The 19,307-nt window shown below is 42.5% G+C and overlaps 1 long non-coding RNA gene across 1 annotated transcript in view; it reads right to left on the minus strand.

The window, feature by feature from the left end:
* The window catches only part of LOC116584888, a 90,190-nt gene that overhangs the window by 26,592 nt on the left and 44,291 nt on the right, over window positions 1–19,307 (minus strand). The window contains exons 12-13 of the long non-coding RNA XR_004283366.1: window positions 18,573–18,576; window positions 10,784–10,908 (exon numbers count right to left, since the gene is read on the minus strand). This is a non-coding gene — a long non-coding RNA (uncharacterized LOC116584888). The remainder of the gene's footprint in view (window positions 1–10,783; window positions 10,909–18,572; window positions 18,577–19,307) is intronic.

The following is a 19,307-nucleotide window of genomic DNA, read 5'->3' on the forward strand; positions in this document are numbered from 1 at the left end:
TCTCAGACACCACCACGTGCCCAGGTAGCAATTTTCAGTGATTAAAATAAGGAAAGAAGGGGGAAAAGAAGGGATATCTGGGGGATAAGTTCATTCAAATCTGCTGGGATGGACAGATTTTATTTAACAAAGCTTTCTTGGAGGTTCTGCCACTTACCCCCTACTCCAACTTGAGAGTCCCTGCAGGACAGAGTGGGGTTGGCATGAGCCCTGTCTCTCTGATGGGATCCTGTCCAGTAGCTGTACCTTTTTGGCCACCTGGATACTGCATCAGTCCCTCGTCCTCTCACGGCCCTATGATGGTCAGAGTTTAACCCAACCTGCATAGGAACAGACATTTCCTCACTGTGGGACTGAATGCTTGATTGATAAGTATTCCCAGTCTGTTTACCTACAACTGTTTGTTTTTCTCAGGCTAATTTTTAAAGTTCTTACTGTTGCTTTCTAATGGTGACAGCACAGCTCCCTGTAATGCCAAAACTTGGGAACACCTGTTGTCTTCCTAGAGACACACTACAAAGGGGCCCACTGCAGATATCTGTAGCTGAGGGTGATATCAATCTGTCCCTGTGGTATAATGGTGGGAACATGATGTGAATAGCCCTAATTTTTAGCATGAGCAGAAAGTTCTGTCTCACTGTGCATACATCAACAACTCTGTGTTATTTTCTGTACTGCAAAAACAAACAAACAAAGGAACAAGAGACAATCTACAGAAAGACTTCAAAGGTAACACGATGTCAATAAAAACGTATCTATCAATAATCACTCTCAATGTGAATGGCTAAATGCGCCCATAAAATGGCACAGGGTTGCAGAATGGATAAAACAACAGGACCCATCCATATGTTGTCTACAAGAGACCCTTTTTGAACCTAAAGATACACCTAGACTGAAAGTGAAGGGATGGAGAAGCATCTTTCATGCCAATGGGCCTCAAAAGAAGGCCAGGGTAGCGATTCTCATATCAGACAGATTAGATTTTAAACTAAAGGCTATAGTCAGAGATACAGAAGGACACTACATAATTCTTAAAGGGACTATCCACCAAGATGATCTAACTATTGTAAATATCTATGCCCCCAATATGGGAGCAGCCAATTACATAAGAAAACTGTTAATCAAGATAAAGAGTCATATTGGTATGAATACATTAATAGTAGGAGATCTTAACACACCTCTTGCAGAAATAGACATCATTGAAGCAGAAAATCAATAAAGAAACAAGAGCATTGAATGACACATTGGACCAGATGGACCTCATAGATATATACAGAACATTCCACCCTAAAACAACAGAATACTCATTCTTCTCAAGTGCACATGGAACCTTCTCAAGAATAGACCACATACTGGGTCACAAATCAGGACTCAACTGATACCAAAAGACCAAGATTATTCCCTGCATATTCTCAGATCACAATGCTTTGAAACTGGAGCTTAATCAATAGGAAAAGTTCGGAAGGAACTCATACACCTGGAAGCTAAAGACCACCTTGCTTAAGAATGCTTAGATCAACCAGGAGATCAAAGAAGAACTGAAACAATTGATGGAAACCAATGAGAATGAAGACACTTCGGTCCAAAACCTATGGGATACAGCAAAGGCGGTCCCAAGGGGGAAATACATAGCCATCCAATCCTAGCTCAAAAAAAAATGAAAAATCCAGAACACACAAGCTGTCTCAACACCTTAAAGAACTGGAGAATCAACAACAAATCAAACCAATTCCACACATAAGAAGGGAAATAATCAAGATTAGAGCTGAGATCAATGAGGTAGAAACCAGAAATACAGTAGAACTTATCAATGAAACTAGAAGCTGGTTTTTTGAAAGAATCAATAGGATCTATAAACCATTGGCCACACTAATCCAAAAGAAAAGAGAGAAAGCCCAAATTAATAAAATTATGAATGAAAAGGGAGAGATCACAACACCAAGGAAGTAGAAACAATCATCAGAAGTTATTATCAACAGTTATATGCTAATAAGCTAAGCAACCTAGATGAAATGGATGCATTCCTGAAAAACTATAAACTCCCAAAATTGAACCAGGAAGAAATTGACAACCTGAATAGACCGATATCTAGTAACGAGATTGAAGCAGTGATCAAAAATCTCCCAAAAAACAAGAGCCCAGAACCTGATGGATTCCCTGGATAATTCTACCAAACTTTCAAAGAAGATGTAACACCTATTCTCCTGAAGCTGTTTCAAAAAATTGAAGCAGAAGGAAAATTTCCAGACTCTTTCTATGAAGCCAGCATTACCCTGATCCCCAAACCAGGCAAAGACCCTACCAAAAAGGAGAATTTCAGACCAATACCACTGATGAATATGGATGCTAAGATTCTCAACAAGATCCTAGCAAACAGGATCCAACAGCACATTAAAAATATTATCCACCATGACCAGGTGGGATTCATCCCTGGGCAACAAGGATGGTTCAACATTCGCAAATCAATCAATGTGATAGAACAAATTAATATGAGAAGAGAGAAGAGCCACATGGTCTTCTCAATTGATGCAGAAAAAGCATTTGACAAAATCCAGCATCCGTTCCTGATTAAAACACTTCAAAGTATAGGGATAGAGGAAACATTCCTGAACTTCATACAACCTATCTATGAAAGACCCACAGCAAATATCATCCTCAATGGGAAAAAGCTTGCAGCCTTCCTGTTGAGATCAGGAACACGACAAGGATGCCCACTCTCACCACTCTTGTTCAACATAGTATTAGAAGTCCTAGCAACAGCAATCAGACAACAAAGAGAAATAAAAGGTATCCAAATTGGCAATGAAGAAGTCAAACTCTCTCTCCTCGTGGATGACATGATTCTTTATATGGAAAACCCAAAAAACTCCACCCCCAAACTACTAGAACTCATACAACAATTCAGCAACGTGGCAGGATACAAAGTCAATGTACAGAAATCAGTGGCTTTCTTACACACTAACAATGAAAATACAGAAAGGGAAATTAGAGAATCGATTCCATTTACTATAGCACCAAGAACCATAAGATGCCTGGGAATAAACCTAACCAAAGAGGTAAAGGATCTGTACTCGAGGAACTACAGAACACTCATGAAAGAAATTGAAGAAGACATAAAAAGATGGAAGACCTTTCCATGCTCTTGGATCAGAAGAATAAACATTGTTAAAATGTCTATACTGCCTAGAGCAATCTATACTTTTAATGCCATTCCGATCAAAAGTCCACCAGTATTTTTCAAAGAGCTGGAGCAAATAATCCAAAAATTTGTATGGAATCAGAAGAGACCCCGAATCGCTAAGGAAATGTTGAAAAACAAAAATAAAACTGGGGGCATCACGTTACCTGATTTCAAGCTTTACTACAAAGCTGTGATCACCAAGACAGCATGGTACTGGCATAAAAACAGACACATAGACGAGTGGAACAGAGTAGAGAGCCCAGATATGGACCCTCAATTCTATGGTCAAATAATCTTCGACAAAACAGGAAAAAATATACAGTGGAAAAAAGACAGTCTTCAATAAATGGTGCTGGGAAAACTGGACAGCTATATGTAGAAGAATGAAACTCGACCATTCTCTTACACCGTACACAAAGATAAACTCAAAATGGATAAAAGACCTCAACGTGAGACAGGAATCCATCAGAATCCTAGAGGAGAACATAGGCAGCTATCTCTTCAATATCAGCCACAGCAACTTCTTTCAAGATATATCTCCAAAGGCAAAGGAAACAAAAGTGAAAATGAACTTTTGGTACTTCATCAAGATCAAAAGCTTCTGCACAGCAAAGGAAACAGTCAACAAAACAAAGAGGCAACCCACAGAATGGGAGAAGATATTTGCAAATAACAGTACAGACAAAAGGTTGATATCCAGGATCTATAAAGAACTCCTCAAACTCAACACACACAAAACAGACAATCATATCAAAAAATGGGCAGAAGATATGAACAGACAGTTCTCCAATGAAGACATACAAATGGTGGGAATGCAAGTTGGTGCAGCCTCTTTGGAGAACAGTGTGGAGATTCCTCAAGAAATTAAAAATAGAGCTTCCCCATGACCCTGCAACTGCACTACTGGGTATTTATCCCAAAGATACATATGTAGTGAAAAGCAGGGCCATCTGTACCCCAATGTATCTAGCAAGAATGGCCACGGTCGCCAAACTGTGCAAAGAACCAAGATGCCCTTCAACAGATGAATGGATAAGGAAGATGTGGTCCATATACACTATGGAATATTATGCCTCCGTCAGAAAGGGTGAATACCCAACTTTTGTAGCAACATGGACAGGACTGGAAGAGATTATGCTGAGTGAAGTAAGTCAAGCAGAGAGAGTCAATTATCATATGGTTTGACTTATTTGTGGAGCATAACAAATAGCATGGAGGACATGGGGAGTTAGGAGAAGGGAGTTGAGGGAAATTGGAAGGGGAGGTGAACCATGAGAGACTATAGACTCTGAAAAACAATATGAGGGGTTTGAAGGGGCAGGGGGTGGGAGGTTGGGGGAACCAGGTGGTGGGTATTAGAGAGGGCACGGATTGCATGGAGCACTGGGTGTGGTGCAAAAACAATGAATACTGTTAGGCTGAAAATAAATTTAAAAAAAAAAAAAGGGACGCCTGGGTGGCTCAGTTGGTTGGACGACTGCCTTCGGCTCAGGTCATGATCCCGGAGTCCCGGGATCGAGTCCCGCATCAGGCTCCCAGCTCCATGGGGAGTCTGCTTCTCCCTCTCACCTTCTCCTCGCTCATGCTCTCTCTCTCTCACTGTCTCTCTCTCAAATGAATAAATAAAATCTTTAAAAAAAAAAAAAAAAAAAAAAAAAAACAGGACCACACTCTCTTTCTGAGGCAGCCTGTGGCTTTCTTGCTGACCATTTTCAGCTTGTTCATGTACTGACTACCCCATCACAGACAGTACCACGTTTAAGCATCAAAACAACACTGTCATGGTCAGAACACATAAAGCCCTATCAGTTTAAAACAAACAAACAAACAAAAAAGGGACATAATTAGGTGGTCTTGTCCCTTCATCTCCTCTATTTCCAAGCTTTCTAAGTCAATTACTTAGCATCTTTTTGGTAAGCTGTCATAAAACCTCTCTCACTCTCCATCTCTTTTTCTGTCTGTAATCTAGATGCTCATGTCATTTCTTCCATGCATTCTGTTTTCCCTTTGACTCTGGCTACAACTTGATGCAGAAATTAGCTTCTGTTTGATAGGAGTTTACATTCTGCAGAAAATGTCTGCATTTTCATTTCCTAAGAAATCCAGTCACAGCAAGAAGCTCATGACTTTCTAGTGATTGAATCTAAAGATTGGTCAAATCCTGGGAAGGAGGCTGGATCTTGCAAGACATAACAGCATGCCACTAAAAAGCCCATATTCCCCAAATGTTCCATTAAGGGTTCACTTTCCGCCTTTCCCTCCCCACACAACCTTACTGACCTCTCTGCACCCTCAGTTTCTCTCCCCAATACCTTCCATCCTCAGGAGACAGGGACCTGTTCCTTCTTCCTGAGGGCATCTCTGCTCCAGCCATCTTTCCCAGGCCTCGATAAAATGTTTCTCCAAACACAGTCCTTTCTCAAAGGGAGAGTCAAGGATACATCTCTCCTCCTCTACAAGAATGGGAAGAGCCATAACATGTCCTTCCTCACCCCAGGTTCTGATGAAGGCCATATGAAGGCAAGGATGCAGACATTTTCTACAGAACATAAGGTCCTATCGAACATAGTGCATTAAGAGAGTGGTAGCAGCAGTGTGACACTAGAGATGGGAGGACTAGTCCTGTGTTTTCCACATATTTTCTGCCACAATGAATAATAGGAAATGTATTTTATATCTAGACCTATTACACACACACACACACACATAGACACATAACTGAAACCAAGGTCTCACAAAACAATATCCCCTTATTATGTGTAGTCTAAGTTTTTACTCTTTCTCTCCCATTGCATCTTTACATGCTAGTGGTACCCACAAAATTCCTTTCGAAACCCACCAGTGAGGGGTGTCTGAGTGGCTTAGTAGGTTAAGCATCTCATTCTTGGCTAGGGTAGTGATCTCAGAGTCATAAAATCAACCCTGAGATCAAGCCTCACATCTGGTTCCATTCTCAGTGTGGAATCTGTTTGAGTTTCTCTCTCATGCTCTCCCTGTGCCCCCTCCCCATACTCACACATGCTTTCTCTCTCTCAATAAATAAATACAATCATAAAAAAAAAAAACCACCAATGAGTCACCAACCTTACAAGAACCCTGATGTAGTCCTACTCTCATTCTAAAAAGAAGAAGAAACCAAGGCCCACTCATCTTTTTAAACATTTACTGCCAATCTACATACTCACAGTGTGCTAAATTTGGGTAGTGACAAGTTCATGGTGCCCTCAGGGATTTCATGGTCTAGCAAAGGGGTATAAAAAGACAAGTCTGTACAATGACTGGCCCATGTTTACACCATTCCAGGACAAAGACTAGAATTAATACTACACATAGTTCCTATTGTTGTTGTTGTTTTAATTTCTTGCCTATAGTTTTTATAAATAGTAAAACTTTTATTTTAATTGTATTTTTAAATGTTTCCATTTGCAAGCACAGTTAATTTAAAAAAAAAAAAAACTTTCCTATAAATGTTCATGACTTCTCTGTGTATATTAATCTGCTTCTGCTAGAGCCTGAAGTCAAAACAAACTAGAAGCATAAGAAGGAAGGATAGGACTTCAGAAGCCAAAGAATACAAATTCCTACTTTCTTATAGCATTTTATCACTTGACATCCTCTTCCATTAACATCAATTATTTTATTTCAATCTTCACAACAACCCCATGGTGTTGGTACTACCGTTTATGAATAGAAAGCAGAGGCACAGGCTGTGACTGACCTGGGGTCACTCAATCAGCAAGTGGCAGGAATGATAAACCCTTGATGGATTGTAATGGGAAGTAAGGAGGTAGGGTAGGTTAGGACTGGTTTAGAGGAGGCCTGCATTTCTCTTGAGGCAACATTTATGAAAGGCTGCAATCCCTTATAAATTTGGGAAATTTCAAGTCACTATAACGACCATCTATCCATTTCAATATATCATCAATGGTCCTCATAAATTTTGCTATATCATCACTTTCCTGGCATAGACTTCTATTTCAGGGTAAATGCCAGAAAATGGTGTTGCAAGGCCACCCCCAGCTCCAGATCTCTGCAAGAGCCTCCAAGACATAAGCCAAACATTCATTGTCTCCACACCCCTCCTCCCAACATGGCACTGACTCATATTCTCCACTCCCAGAGCGGGTTTCCTTCTCTAAACTGTTTATTTATTTTCAGAAATTCTCACAAGGCTAATGACAAAAAAAACTGACATTTGTCTAAAGAGCTCAGACTGGGAGAAAATGCACAGCCCCTGAAGGGACAGTTGTGTGAACTTGAGAGTGGGGATTTTAAACCCCCGTTGCAAGTCAGAGCAAGAGGTCACTGTAAGAACCAGACAGAAGACAAGTTCAGCTGCAGTTGATCTATTCAAGGCCTAGATCTTGCAGAGTAAATATAAATAAATGAAATATATACTTTCATTTGTTGAAGAGAAGAGTTCTTTTGCCTAATTTCCTCTGTCTGTCATTAACACACACACACACACACACACACATTCACACATAAATAGTACACATAGAATTTGAGATCCAGTTCATCAAGAATAGTTTATGAGTTTATAAAGTAGTTTATAAAGGATGCCTCAGACACATTAACCTGTAAATTGCCTTCCATGTAGAGGAGGTAGGTCCAAACTTACTATTATAGTATTAAATTCAAGATTATAATCATTGTTGAAGTGCCATTTTCAACATAGGATGGGAAAGAAGGCTGAAAAGGCAGGCAAAAGCCAAATCAGAAAATATCTTATGTGGCACAGTGAGGAAATAATCCTGTAGGAAATAAGCAACCACCAAATAATTGTAAGTAATGGTGGTTATGTGACCCTATTTTCATTACAAAAGACAATCCTGGATGCAAAGGGAGTATGAGTGGGAAGAAAGTAAGACTAGGAGCAAGTTGGCCAATTGGGCAGCTAGTATGATAACTACAACGATAAATTATGATTGTCCAGGAATGGTGAGAGAAGACAATTCTTCCTGGACCTCTTATGTCTCTGCATATCTTATGAGTGAGGCACTGACTGCCCTCTGTTCTAGACTGTATCTTCAAGGACCTTTGCATATCCATCAGCCTTGGAAGAGAGTACCTCTCTCCAGAGCAAAGTGAAGGTTTTGTGACAGTAGAAAAGAAGAAGATAGAACAGGCATGGTTACCACCCATTATAAAATGTTTGGGTTCCCTGAGTTCAAAGTTCCTCTCAGGCAACACAGCTCACTGTATGCAGGTGTCTTCTGGCTCTCATTGCATTATCCTGTGGTGTCAGGGGAATGACACAAAAATGCTTACACTCTGACCCTGGTTATTGCTGTGAGCAATAAATTGTCCTTTGTCTTTGACCTATGAGACCATGTCTTTCACCAGCATTCACGAAACTGGTGGGCTTGACTGTTCACCTACAATTAGGGAACAATATCCAGCCCTTTGCAATTCTTGATACTAGAATATAATTATTACAGCAGGAATTAAGAGAAAGGAATGGATAGGAAAGAAATTTAAGTGGGTTTTGGCAGTGAGAGAAGAACAAATTTCTGATTTGAAATAAATGCTTTCTCCCTCTTCTATACACTCCCTCCTTTCCAAGAACACGTCTGTGAATCTATTCAATTCCTTTTCTTTTATGGTGCTGAAAGAGGTATGAATCAGGGGAAATCTGAGAGGTACAAACAATTATGGTATTGATTTATATAAAAAACAGTCCAGAGTAGATCACAAAACACCAAAAGAGAAGAAGATTACAAGATCCTTAAATTTGGGGATACTAGCAGGCTGGGTTTGAAGACTTTTAGAGCTTTTCAGGGGGAAAAAAAAAAAGAAAGGAGCTACTCAGGTATAGTTAAGATAGATGATAAATAGGAGGAGAGAGAGAGAGAAACAAACGAGAAGAACAGATGTCAAGGTCTGCTGTGTAAAATGAGTGTGATCTTCCTTTAGTTCCTTATAGGATTTAGGAAAAGCTAAAATTGTTTTTAAATTTTTGTTTTTTTGTTGCCAGACTCCTGGGCCTTTTATTTTTCTATGACTCTAAGCCAAGGCACACTTCCAGGCAAGAACCAGCAGGTCTGGTTATATTTGGTTTATAAGTATGACACTTATGGGACAGTGATTTATTAGATGTGTCTTTTTAAATTAAAAAAAAAAGAGGAATCTGTGATACCACTCTGTTTCTGACTTAAATATCTAGTTTTATAGGGTGCCATTTACCACACCAAGTAATACAGGTAGAGGAGGAGGTTTGGGTGGAAGTTTTAGGGTTTGGTCTTGAACATATTGAGTTGGGAATGCCTGGCAGATGTGCAAACAGAGCGTGCTGGGCAGGAGTCAGTGGCACCTGTCACAGTGGAATTGGGTGAGAGACTATGGCCAAGGATGGATCCCTGGAGCTTCAACAGAGACAGTGACAGGCCAGGGAAGGAGAAGAACAGGGGAGACATGGTATCAGGAAAACTAAAGGAAGATGGTGTGTCAAAAAAGATGGTTACATGCTCCAGTAGGCAGGAAGACAGATACTGGGACTGTTCCAGGACTCTCCAGCCAGAGTAAAACATGAAAATAAAAACAGAACTAAGAGATATAATATAAAAGACTTTCTAAAAAGTGGCCCTATTTTGATACAAGGTTTGTGGCCCTGCTGCCCACAGATGGAAGAGAAACACACAGCAATAAGCAGGAAGGGAAGGGAGGCCTACAGGGCTCTGGGCTAAAAGCCAGCAAGGGCAGCCAAAAGTACACAGCTGAGATGGCAAGAGGCTTATGGAGTGTGATGGGGGCCAACATCAGGCCCAATGCATGATACCCAGAGCTGAGAGGAACCTTTGACCCAGACAAGGAGGCTGAGAAAGCTGTGATGGCCTTCCAGTGCTGTAGAAGATGCCAGGCCACAACCTGGGCCAGCTGGGAGGAGGGGCGGCAGAGGCCAGCTTGGCTGTTTGTACACGGCACCCCTCTCCATTCCAGCACATTCTGTCCTCCATCATCTCAGCCTCCAGGACTCTCCTCTCTGTTCTCTCAACCCAGGCTGACCACCAGATGCTAACTGCCAGATTTTGCCCAGATTCCCCATCCCTGCACTGCATCTGGGAAATTCTCCAGGCTCTAGGCAGGGAACATTAGAGCTCACTTCATAGGTTTCCTCACACACAGGGACCACTGTCCTGCTCCATGTGGAATGTGGGAAATGGCTTTCTTAATTCTCTGTCCAGTTTTCCATGTTCTTAGATATGAGGGTCAATCTAACTCCATCTTGGCCAGAAATGGAAACAGTTCCTATGACTTGAAATGCTATCTGCCTGTGAGCTATTGACTCCCAGGATCACACTTCCAGCCCTGCCTCTTCCCCACACTCCAGCTGTTTCTCTGACACCTTCATTCAAATGCCTAATAGTTACTCAGACACGCAACACCTACAAGAGTCCCTGATTTATGGCCCAAAGTGCACACCAGTTCCCCCTCCCTTGTCCATTTCTCCTTTCCTGAGTCTGCAGAAGACACATGTTCTCACTGTGTCCTTCTCTCACTAGTCCTTCCCACCCCTCCCCAGCCACACCCCACTCATGCGCACATGTGTACACATGTACACACTCACACCCAAGTGATTGCCCACTTCCGCCTTTTGCTCACCAAAATTCATACTGCATCTGTCCTCTTCTGCCTCCCAGGCCTTCAAGCAGATCCACATCACCCGCATCTCTTGCCTCCATGTCCTCCGCATCCATGTCCTCTGTTCAGTCCATGCGCCTTCTACACTACGTTCAACATAACATGAAATAATGTTTCCAAAATCTCCACATAGGATTTTGTCCCATGTGGCCCTTGTTCTCAGCTTCCCCCCTTCCCCCTACACACAGTCTGCATGGGCTTCCATTCTGTTCTGTGAACAGGCCAAGCCTGCTCATTCCCCAGGACTTTTACACATGCTGTTCCCTCCATCTGGGATTCATTCCCCAGGTGGTCAGAGACCTGGCTGCTAATCTTCCAGTCTGTTGAACTCTCCTCCTCAGGGAGGCCTTTGTTGTCCACTCCATTTGACAGAGGCCCTGCCCTTGTCCACCCCACATCACAACCCCTGTTTGTTTCTTTGACAGCACTTATCAGAGTTTACTGTCGTTCTGCTTGTATTGGTTCACAGTGTCCCATTTGTCTTTCTCCTTCAACTAGCAGCAGCTGGAGGACAGAAACACTGCTGGCCTTGATCATCACTCTCATTCCAGTCCCTAGGACAGTGTCTGGCTCTATGCACATAATGACCAAAAACATCAACCAGTCCATCAAAAACCCGGTGAACTGATGAATGAACAAGTGTGACTTCATCTCAGAGGTAGTGAGCAGCCCTTTAAGGATTTAAAGAAAGGAAGTCATATAATCAGATTCCTATTTTGGAGCCATTGATCCTTCTAGGATGTGCACAATGACGAGGGGGGCAAGCCTGGCAGCAGCTGGCCTAGAATGAAGAGGAGGAAAGGAGGCACCTAGTGCAAAACATTTAAGGAGGCACTCCCTCTCATGACCTCACAAGTATGGAGTCAACACCTGAGGGTGGGTGTTGCCTTAAATGTTATGTCCTAGTTGCTTCCATCCCTGGAAGTGCTGGTGCCAGCCCTGGGCAGCAGGGGTACTCTTTGGGAGGTTACTGAAACTCTTCAGTCAAGAGTTGACAGCCCCATAGCAATGGCCAGAGTGGGCCAATCTGAGAGACACCCAGGAGACCTAGAAACCATGGAGCCCACCCTCCAGCTCATGTTGCACACCTCTCAACCAATATGCCTAAAAACCCACTGGCTTTCCTTCCTGTTTGCTTAACCTGATTATTTATATTTTTTTCAATCCTCCAGAGCTAATTATCTTAGCCACCGATCACCCTATGAGCCAGGAGAGGCATTCTTGGCGAAAAGAGCTCCCAGAGATGTTAGGAAAGGTTTGAGGTTTACAGACTCAGAATTCAAGGGCATTATAGCAGAAGAGAAACAGGAAGCCATTAATTATTCAGCAATTCTTGAACCATGCACCCGCAGAATGCTGGTGTCTGGAAATGGGCAAGGGCTTCCAGTGAAAACAATCCAAAACTCATAAAGCCTTTCTATTTTTCAGGTAATGTGACTTGGGGAAAGGGCATAAGTAAATAGAAAATCACTCAAGTTTTACTAAAAAACATTTTCTCAACTGTTTAGTATATTTGCCTTTATCTTTTTATTTTCCCACTGATGATATTTATTTTGAAATTTCAAATAAACCTTACAGACCATGGTTCTATTGGTAGAGCACAGAGTTCTTGATCTCAGGATTGTGAGTTCAAACTCCACATTGGGCATGGAGCCTACATTAAAAAAAAAGATAATAAATAATAATAATAAAATAAAATAAATTTTTATGTTCATTAAACTAGACCTGGATTTGAAAAGATCGTGAATTATTGCCAGCATGATGTTAATAAGCATCAATATAGAAAAACATAAAAAGCACTAAGAGAGGGAAACCAACAAAATGTAGACAGTGGGATTTATAAAGTCATCCCAAAAACCAAGTCTTTGTCTTCCTCACCCTTACCTCATCTTGTAAGTAAGAAGTGTTCAGCTGAGGGGAGAGTTTTTGGATCAGTCCCTGGCCTGGTCCCTGGTGTTCTGAGCCAGATGATGAGGCTCCTGGCCATAGCTAGCTCTCGTTTCCCTGAGGTGAACACACAGCTGCTCAAACAGGTATGACCTGACTGCATCTGCAGTTGTGTAAAACACAACAGCTTTGCTGCTTCTTGAAACTATAGCCCAGTGCTCCAAAGGAGTGGGTTTGCAGGCTACTCCTTTGCAAAGGAATCCAGGTGAATTTCAAAGGAGTCCAAAGGAATTTCAGGTGTCTCAGCAGCTGTTTTTCTCGCTTACTTGCCTCTACCTTTATCTCATTTTAGATGGTATGACACCTAGCAGAGCATAACGAACAGCTATATTTTTTAAGATTTTTTTAATTTATTTGAGAGAAAGAAAGCATGAGTGAGAAAAGCAGAGGAAGAGGGAGAAGCAGACTCCCTGCTGAGTAGGGAGCCTGACACAAGGCTCAATCCCAGGACCCTAACATCATAATCTGAGCTGAAGGTGGGTGCTTAACTGGCTGAGCTACCCAGGTGCCCCACAAACAGTTATTGTTCATGTGACTCATCAGCATTTCCTGGCAACTACAAATACCATGACTTCTGTGAGCGCCATCTCCTGAACGTGGCTGAGAAATGTGACTCTACCTCTCTTGTTTTCCAATATAGTAAACTGAGATGTCCAAGTTTACCACATAAATTGACAGCAGTACCCAAATTTGAAGACTTCCACCGACTGGTGCTATTCGTGTTATAACCTGCTCTTTTCCCTGTTAATGCTTTCCCAACAGGTTTGCTTCCCATATTAGTCAGGATGGGCTCTGTTACACTGCAGTAACAACCACCTCCAAATTGCAGGGTTTAAACATGCAAGTGCATACATAGTTTACCCATATGAGCATTTCTAGTGCAGGTAGATGTGCAGGAGGTAGGGCAGGGCTCTGTGTGATCTTAATCACTCAGCACTCCAGGTGGGTGGACATTTCAGCTAGACACATGCTTCCAAAAGTGGGAAGGGAATATGGAAAATCATGCATGGATTTTTTAGTTTCTGCCCAGAAGGGACACATGCCACTTTTTTTCAAGTTTCTTTAGCCAAAACCAGTCACATGGCTGTAGCTGATTTCAAAAAAGATCAGAGGAGGAAGAATTTACCATGTAGAGAAGAATTTAGGGAATGTCCCTAAGGACTACCACACTTCCTCATACAGTTGGCATGAAGAAAAGGAAGAGGAGGAGGAGGAAGAAGAGGCAAAGAAAGGGAAGGAGAAGGAAGAGCAGGAAAAGGAGAAAAACCACAAGAAGAAGAAAGGTTAAAAACTGTTTGCACTAAGGAACAAGAAAGAAGGTTTAAGGATGCCTGGGTGCCTCAGATGGTAAGTGCCCGACTCTTGATTTCGGCTCAGGTCATGATATCAGGGTCCTGGGATCAAGCTCTCTGTCTGGCTCCGTGCTCAGCAGGAAGTCTACTGGAGATTCTCCCTCTCTCTCTCCCTCTGAGTCCCTCCCACCCTACTCGCACATGCACACTCTCATTTTGTCAAAATAAATAAATAAATCTTTAAAAAAGAGGGAGAGTTAAAGCTTGACTTTTCTTACCAAGCTGTGTGATCTTGGGTAATTTACTTTATCCCATGAAGTCTCAGTTCCCTCACCTATAAAATAAGACTAATAGTACCTGACTCGTATGGTGGAAGAAGAGATTCAATTAAATAATCTCTACAAAATGTTTCTCCCAAGCCTGGCACAAAGTAGAATTCTCAGCACATAGGTGCTGTCTGTCTCCTGTATTAGACAGCTTTCAGAGCACCATTGAGTCTGTCAGCACATGAGACCCACCCGCCGACAAGCCTGTAAGGTCAATAGGGGGATCATTATTATCCACATTTGCAGATGTGGAGACAGAGGCTCTTGGAAATAGAGCGGCCTGAATTTTTACACATGGTGAGGCTGGGAGGAGCACTGGGCCTGGGGCTTCAGGCTCCAACTTCATGCTCTTGTCTGCACATACTCCCTCCCCTTCTTCTCTCTTTTCTGAGGTATTATTTTTAAAACCTCACTTGTAATGGGCAACTATTTAGGTATGTATCAAAGAGAATGGCTGAAAAATAGGAATGTAAACTGATGAATTTGGCCCAGGACAGAAGACATAACACCTGTGTTATCCAAAGTCGGTAGAAAGCCTATGAACATGTTTTTGGAACATTATTCATGCATGTGAATGAAAAAAATTCACTGCGGCTGCACACAGAAGACAGACCAGCCCAAGGACGTTGAGGGTCCCTGAATGAGATCATACCCTCCAGGGAAGGAGGCCCAGGAGACAGGGAATCCTGCACTTGTGGTTTCCATCCAGGGCTGCATGCATTGTTGCACTGGGTAAACATTAAACCCTCAGTTGTGCAAAAGGATGAGCCATGCCAAAAGGCAGCTGGAAACACAGTCAATGCAAATAATACTTTTGTGCCTCTGTCTCAGTCTGGGGAGAGGGTGTGTTCCTAGTCCTGAAAGTCGAAGAGCGAGTTCTGTCTTCTACCAAAGTGATCTCTTAAAGAAAGAACATGGATTTTCCAGATAGACAAACATAAGGTTTGTTGCCACCTCCCACCACCCTTAGCTGACTGCTTAAGGAGGAGAGAGTCTCTAGGTCAAGACCAAGTAGGAGCTGCTGCTCTTACTCTGCAGTCAGGGGTCTAAGGGATGCAGAGAGAAATGCAGGAGTTGGGTGTTGTACCAGCAACCTGCATGTCTCCGAGGAGGACAGCCTTGTCCCAGGGCTTTGGAGCATTCCAGAAACCCATCTGTAAAGACACTGCTTCCAGTACTCTGCCCTAATAACCCTCATCCACCCTCTTTTCCTTCTGCCTTGCTAAAACCTCAAAACTGAGGCTTGGCTCTGATTTTTTTTTGTGCATAATAGAATCGAGAAAAATGCATGCCCCTCAACTTCAGGAACTATGGGAAAGACTAGGCAGCCAAGTGGGGCTGAACCTCAAAGGAAGGACCTTGGACTTTGTGTCCCAGAGGCCATGCACAGGGGGTGTAGACATGCCTGGTGTGCAAGCTTTGGAAGACAGCAAGACTTAGGTGGGAAATCTTCAAGGTGGAAGATTCATGTCGTTCACTCTCAGATCTTTATTAAAGTTACTAAACTCACAAGATTTATCTGTATGAGTAGATCTGGGGGGGTAAATAAAATGGCAAAGGGGCCAAGTTCCATTTCCCAACTGGCCCAAAGCCAATCCAAGATGGTACACAAAGTAGCAAGAGCAGAAACAGGAGGCTATGAGGAAGAAAATCAAGAATCTGCAGAAATTGCAAGGAGGACTCTGGGTTCTCAGCACCAAAACTCTGGGTGTTCCAGATAACTCTTCTGAAAGCCCTGAGGGATAGCCAAATTACCCTTGTGTGTTTCTATTCGGTTAGCCTTCCCAATTGAAGTAGAAGCTTTTTGAGGGTATAAATCAAGTCTTGGTTGTCACTATACCATCACCATCCAATATATTTGCATAGCATTGGTGCTTAACAGCTGCTGATGCATTAAGCTGTTTTCACATTCTCCTACATACCCCCAGCACAGCCCCCTGAAGCCTTGATAATGGGTCCAGGCATGTGGAATAACCCCTCATGCCATTATCCATGCCTGGACAGTACAGATGTCAATCCCTGCTCCGCCATTTGCAAGCTATGCCACCAGGACAAGACCCTCAGCTGCTCTGGGCATCAGATCTCACACATGAAAAATGGGCATTAAAAATCAAGTCGAGGGACCATATTACTAGCTAGTTGATTGAGTGAAGGAATGGTAAAATCAAGACTATAGAAGAGATTCATAATTTATAAATTGTCATACAAATGATCTTTAAATCTTTATTACTTACACTTGCTTAACACAACGGGGAAAGAAACGAGTTTCGCCATAGTCTGTGCACTCTGTGAAAACGTTCTGAGCAGGAACTATCCCTGATGCACTGCCAACACTGGTCTTCAGAGGGACCTGCCGCCAACATTCCCTGCTGGCCACCCTTCTAGCCTCTGCCTCTCCTGCCTCAGCTGCAGTCTCTGTCTCCATCTCTCTGCCTCTCCGCATCTCTGTATCATCTCTCTGTCTCTGCAGGTCTTTGTTTGCCTCTAGCTCCTGAGTCAAGTGCTCCCAGCTGCAGTATCTGCATGTGTCTCTTCGCCCTTCTGTTCCTAGGTTTTCCCATCATCTCTGGTCTCTGCCTCTTTTAGTCCTTCTGTCTTTGCCTCCCTCTCTCTGTGGTCTTGTAGTTTCTCCTCTGTCTTTCTCTGTCTCTCTTTCACTGTCTTTCTCTCTCATCCCCCACCTCATTCTGCTTCTCTCTGTTTCACTCCTTCATCTGTTCCTCAGGCTCCTTGCCTTATCCCTGTATCTCCCATGCCCGAGACTCTGTCTCTGCCCATCTCTCTCTGTCTGCCTGACCATCTCTATTGGGATACATCTGTCCCCTCTTCCATGCTTTACTCATGGTACTCATGGAGGCAGACTCCACTGCAGTGTGACCTTTCCATCAGCTTCTCCCTGAACTCCCCACACACACCATGACCATCTCTCATCACGTCCCCAGGTTGGTGTAAATCTCCTGTGTTTTCTTTAAGCGGGAGCCAGGGCTTGCATTCAGCCAAGCAGCACAGCCCAGCCCAGCCCTGCAGCAGGGAAGGCACGTGCCTGAGGGAAGAACCATGGCTCCCCTTTCCCAGGGGGAACATCAGTTCAGGGGGGGTCGAAAACAAGACCACACTGAGGCCCCACAACATATGTGGTATGAGGCCCCACAACACATGTCATATTTACCTTTCATCAACCTCAAGGTTGGAGCTTTTTCCTGTATTTTTTTGATTATTCAAACCATATGTGCTCACAGTAAAAAATTTAGACAGTATGAGAAACAGTAAAGATGCAGAAAGAGAAGATCCTCATTATCCTAACACCAAGAAGCATCTACTGTTGCCATTATGTCATACTTTCCTCCAAGACTTCACTCATACATTTTTTAAATTTTTTATGTATGTATGTATATATGTATGTATGTATATAGAGGAAGGGAGAGAAAGAATTTCAAGCAGACTCCTTGCTGAGAGTGAAGCCCAACTCAAGGCTCAGTCTCACTCACAACACGAAATCATGACCTGAGTCAAAATCAAGAGGTGGCTGCTTAACAACTGAGCCACCCAGGCACCCCTTCACCCACACATTTTTGTGTGTGTGTGTGAGTCTTTACATAGATAAGATCACACTAAATACAGAATTGTGCGAACTCTTTTGTTGTTTATTATTCTATCCTTATTTTTCTTTTGTCCTTGAAAGCTTTCTGCAAGCATGGTTTTTATCCTCCTGAGAGGAAAAAAAAAGAAAAAGACATATTGTGGCACCTGATGGTTCAGTTGGTTAGGCAACTGACTCTTGATTTCACTTCAGGTCATGATCTCAGGGTCCTAAGATCGAGCTGCATATCAGGCTCCAAACTAGGCATGAAACTTAACATTCTCTCTCCCCACTGTCCCTTCTACCCTGTCTATGCTCTCTCTCTCTCTTTCTCTTTCTCAAAATTAAATAAATAAATTTTGTTAAATAAAAAAGACATGTTCGGTGGCTCTCCATTTCTCACAGGAGAAATTTAAATATTTCAATATCGCTTCCCACTGTAGCCCCATCTCTTCCCATCACAAACCACATATTCTGAATTGCAGCCATTTAGGGATCGCCAGTTTGTCTCATGCATAAGTTCACTTCAGCCTCTGGTCTTTATGAACACTCTTCTTCATATCTAGACCACATGTTCCTGCTTGTCCAAAGTGTAGATGTATCACCTTCCTCCTGCCATGTTGCCTCCTCCACCCTGACATCCAACAAAGGTGCCCACAACATCTCATACTTTCTCTCATGGAAAACTCATCCCTGTATACTCGATGAGTCAATTGATGTCACCCTCACCAAACTACCAGACCCTTAAAGGTGTCTGTGCTAAGTGGTACCTAGGACACACCCGGCATAAGTAGATCTTTAATGATTGTTGAGTATTCTGATTTACACATTAGAAATTGACCAAACCATCTCATTAATGTTGGACTTTCATGTTGTTTTCAGTTTTTTCAAGTGGCAGATAATGCTGTTAAATGGCTTATTCACATACTGTCTTTCCACGCATATGCATGGGGGGAACATTCTCAGATTCTATAAAATATCACATAGGTTACATATCAACATTGTTTAACATTATGAAACACTCCTTGGCAACTTGGGTTCCCCATCCTTGGGATTTCTTTCCCAAAACTCTCCTGATGGATTGAAGAGATTCAAGAAAGCTAAGTCAGTGGAATTGAAGATTAGAGAAGGCTTATCAAATTTAAAACAGGTGTGGTGCATAAACAATGAATTCTGGAACACTGAAAAGGAATTTAAAAAATAAATAAAATTTTTTAAAAAATGTGTAACCCCAAAATTTATAAGCTGAGGTTTATAGCTCATATGCCTCCATATGAAAAAAATGAAGACTCGAGTTATGATAGTTACTCAAATTCACACAGCTCCTCTTCTGCTGACCC

The sequence above is a fragment of the Mustela erminea genome, chromosome 2 (genome assembly GCF_009829155.1).
Source record: "Mustela erminea isolate mMusErm1 chromosome 2, mMusErm1.Pri, whole genome shotgun sequence".
In the NCBI taxonomy this organism is placed as follows: domain Eukaryota; kingdom Metazoa; phylum Chordata; class Mammalia; order Carnivora; family Mustelidae; genus Mustela; species Mustela erminea.